Source organism: Leptonychotes weddellii, unplaced genomic scaffold, assembly GCF_054177405.1.
Source record: "Leptonychotes weddellii isolate Sample4059 unplaced genomic scaffold, ASM5417740v2 HiC_scaffold_16406, whole genome shotgun sequence".
Lineage (NCBI taxonomy): Eukaryota > Metazoa > Chordata > Mammalia > Carnivora > Phocidae > Leptonychotes > Leptonychotes weddellii.
The window spans coordinates 1-4,506 of NW_027746717.1; the positions used below are offsets into that span (position 1 = coordinate 1).

Below are 4,506 nucleotides of genomic sequence, written 5' to 3' on the forward strand. Positions count from 1 at the left end.
CTTATCTCTTGAATTCTGCCCTTGTGATCCAGTAGTTATCTCTCTTTTTCTCAGCTTCTGTATTTTCTATCATTTTGTCTTGTATATCACTAATTCTCTCTTCTGCCTCATTTATCCTAGCAGTTAGAGCCTCCATTTTTGATTGCACCACATTAATAGCCTCTTTGATTTTGACTTGGTTAGATTTTAGTTCTTTTATTTCTCCAGAAAGGGTTTCTCTAATGTTTTCCATGCCTTTTTCAAGCCCAGCTAGTATCTTTAAAATCATCATTCTGAATTCTAGTTCCGACATCTTACTAATGTCCGTATTGATTAGGTCCCTGGCAGTTTGTACTGCCTCTTGTTCTTTTTTTGAGGTGATTTTTTCCATCTTGTCATTTTGTGCAGAGGAGAATAGATGAATGAGAGAACAAAATGCTAACAGGGTAACAATGTACCCAGAAAATATACACTAAACATATCAGAAAAGACCAGAAACCAGGGGAAAAGAAAGGGAAAGAAAGAAAAAAGAAAAAGATAAAAACAAACAAAAACAGAACAAAATAAAAAAACCAGAATATGATCAAATATGATCATGCTGCTGTATAGATCAGTGCCACACACTAGATTTTGGGCGTATTTTGGTCTGTTAGAAGAAAGTGCCTCCGAAGATTTCAAAGAAAGAAAAACTTATATATGTATAAAAATAAAGGTGAATATGATGAGGAGACTGTAAAGATGAAAATTATAAAAGGTTTTATAAAAAATTGATAAGTTGGTTGAAAAAAGAAGAGGATTTAAAAAAAATGGGAGAGAATGTGATCAGGCAGGACACTAGAACAAAGTCATACACTAGAGATTTAGGGTATGTTTTGATCTGTTAGAAGAAACTATCTCAGATTTTTCAAGAGATAACAACTTATATATATATATACCAAAAATAAGGTTAACTACTATGAAGGGACAGAATTTGACTTTAAAAATGAAAAATAAAAAATATTTTTTAAAAAAGGGATTGATAAGTTGTTGGTTGAAAGACGGAAAAAGAAAAATTGAAAAAAAAAAAAAACAAAGTTAAAAAAAATTAACTTTGAAAGACTAAGGAATCATGGTAAAAAAGCCATGAATTCTATGTGCAGTATTCCCCTAGCTCTGGAATTCTGCCATTCTCATTGATGGGTAAACTTGGTCTTGGCTGGCTGTTCTCGCTGATCTTCTGGGGAGGGGCCTGTTGCCTTGGTTCCCAAATGTCTTTGCCGGAGGCGGAATTGCCCCGCCCTTCCCGGGTCCAGGTTAAGTAATCTGCTCAGGTTTGCTCTCGGGAGTTTTTGTTCCCTGAAAGCTTTCCATACAGCTTTGGAGGCCGAGAGTGAAAATGGCAGCCTCCCAATCTCTACCCCGGAGGAGCCGAGAACTCGGGGTCCCGCTCCTCAGTGTACCCCCAGAGAAAAGCAGTCAGTCACTCCCATCTCTCTGGTCTCCGGCCGTACTCTGTGCTCACCTGGCCTGTGACCAAGCGTTTCTATCTCTGGCACCCAACCCGGTGTGGAGTTTCCAAACCGAGCAGATTCCTGTGGTGCGCTCCTGGGGGAGGAAGGGGAGTCTCCCCGGATCTGCCACTTGTTGGGTCCCTGTTGGAGGAGCAGTGGCCCGAATGTGCCGCGGATCATGGTTTATGGCAACTCCGTGCTGAGAAGCCCGCACCTTGGCTCTGTCTCTGCAGCCAGCTTCCCCGCTCTGATACCTCGGAGCTCTGCTGCACTCAAGCATCCCCGGTCTTTCTGTGACCCCGAGGGTCCTGAGACCATAGTGTCCCAGCGAGGTTCCAGCCCCCGCTTAGCCACTGGAGCAATGTCCCTCAGCGGAGCCAACTTCTAAAAGTTCCGATTTTGTGCTCCGCGGCTCTGTCACTTGCCAGAAGCGGCATTCGGAGGCCCCCTCCCCCGCCATCTATTCTCCCGAATATCGCCTCGGATTCACTTCTCTGCACTTCCTTCCAGAAAGTGGTCGCTTTTCTGTTCAGAGAGTTGTTGCTATTCCTTTCTTCGATCTCCTGTTAAGTTTGTAGGTGTTCGGAATGGTTTGATCCCTGTCCAGCTGAATTCCTGGGACCAGATGAAATCCAGGTCTCCTACTCCTCTGCCATCTTGCTCCACCCCCAGTATTTTTATTGTTTTTGTGGGATGGTGATTTATCTGTTCTGAAGTTTTTCTCTATCTACATTGAGAGCAAAGGCTTTATGTTTTTCTGTTTGTTTTGGTTCCTCTCCTGGTGATCCTTGGTTGCCTTCTGAAATCAGGCTTGTCTGATCCCCAGCAACGTCTCCTGCCTGAGTGCTGGGAGTTGAGTGGGAAAGGAGGAGTAAATGTCATAGACCTAGACCTTACCCCAAACCCCTATGTTACTGTGGCACCTACACACTCCACTAGCCAGAGTCCTCCAGTTTGCTGTGGCAGGAATTAACAGGGTTTCTGCAATCTTAATGCTTCTTTAAAAGACTTTCAGCCAGGTCTCCAGTTTTTGTCTCTCCTTTACCATTGTATCTTTGAAGTGTTCTGTGCTGCAAACTGAGTTACTTTCCCATCTTTCATCATTGTTGATGTGGGATTCTGTTTTCTTGGATGTGTTGTAAGAGTTATGAGTTTATCTTCTGCTTTCTGGCTTCCATAGTATTGTTGCTATCATCTCCTTTACCTGTTCTTGTTTTTATATGTTTGCTTCTTTAAGAGTCCTATTACTAGGGCACCTGGGTGGCTCAGTCATTAGCGTCTGCCTTTGGCTCAGGTCGTGGTCCCAGGGTCCTGGGATCCAGCTCCACGTCCGGCTCCCTTCTCCGAGGGAAGCCTGCTTCTCCCTCTCCCACTCCCCGCTTGTGTTCCCTCTCTCGCTGTGTGTCTTTGTCAAATAAATAAATAAAATCTTAAAAAAAAGTCCTATTACTATTTATTTTATTGGCAGAGTTTAAGGAGGGAACAGAATAAATTCATGTGACTTGTGGCTCTGTTTCCTCATCTTAAAATGCAGATGATAGTATCTATATTATAGGGCGGATATGAGGATTAAATGAGTTAATCAGTGCAAATTGCTGAGAAAAGTGCCTGGGCCACGGTGCTACATAGTTGTTAGCTATTATTATTACTATGCTGGGTTCAGTTCTCTATATTTGGCAGAACCCTGACAGTATTTTTGATTCTCTTATTGATTAGCTATTTACTCCAGTGGTTGTCTCTAAATATTTTAAAAATGTACTCCTTTTAGGAAAAACTTGATTTGTAACTGCCGTTTGGTTTTTTTTAGCATCTATAAATTGTTGAATATTCAAGATCATCTCATGATTTCTCTCCACTAGTTCTTGATTGTTTGCATTCTTGGAGCATTCCAGTGGGTGGGAAGTAGCAAGATACTCTAGAGTAGGTGCCTGGAAATCAGGCTAATTTCCATTTTCTATTATCTAATTACCATGAGGCCTAAGACACTATGTTAAAAATGTTAGTGATGTAACAGTTTATGAATATGAAGTATAGTGTAATCTCCCAGTATATACATCTAACTAAATTTTTATGAGTGTACCTTTGCTGGGGCAGCAAAAAAAGCTAGTATGTATTTTAAGGTCACACCTTTTCTCCTTCCTCTCAAGTTAATATTTGTTTTGGATTCTCAGGGGGTTTTTTTAGTACTTACTCATTGGCCTAAATACAACTTTTTTTTGCCTCCTCCAGGTTTTCTGGTCTTTGCAACACTTGTGGTCATTGTCTCATTGATACTAATCTTCGTGGTGGGACCTCGCCATGGACAGACAAACATTCTTGTGTACATAACAATCTGCTCTGTAATTGGAGCGTTTTCAGTCTCCTGTGTTAAGGGCCTGGGCATTGCTATCAAAGAGCTGTTTGCTGGAAAGCCTGTGCTGCGACATCCCCTGGCCTGGATTCTGCTGCTGAGCCTTATAGTCTGTGTGAGCACACAGATTAATTACCTGAACAGGGCCCTGGATATATTCAACACTTCCATTGTGACTCCAATATATTATGTATTCTTTACAACATCAGTTTTAACTTGTTCAGCTATTCTTTTTAAGGAGTGGCAAGATATGCCTGTTGATGATGTCATTGGTACTTTGAGTGGCTTCTTTACAATCATTGTGGGAATATTCTTGTTGCATGCCTTTAAAGACGTCAGCTTTAGTCTAGCAAGTCTCCCTGTGTCTTTTCGAAAAGACGAAAAAGCAATGAATGGCAATCTCTCTAACATGTATGAAGTTCTTAATAATAATGAAGAAAGCTTAACCTGTGGAATTGAACAACACAGTGGTGAAAATATCTCCCGAAGAAATGGAAATCTCACAGCTTTTTAAGAAAAATGTAATTAAAAGGTTAATCTATAATTGTGTTATAAAGTGAACTTGAATATCAGAATGGGTCTGAAAAAGCATTGTTCTCAAAAAAAATGTTCTCTGGAGACAATCTTTTTTAAAGTTTCACAGATTTGGACCAAGAAATTACTTTTCTTATATTTACATGATGGTAG

The 4,506-nt window shown here is 40.9% G+C and overlaps 1 pseudogene; it reads left to right on the forward strand.

Annotated features, from left to right (window-relative positions):
• Positions 1-3,562: 3,562 nt before the first annotated feature.
• On the forward strand, positions 3,563-4,394 carry LOC145718488 (magnesium transporter NIPA2 pseudogene; annotated as a pseudogene).
• The last annotated feature ends 112 nt before the right edge of the window (positions 4,395-4,506 follow it).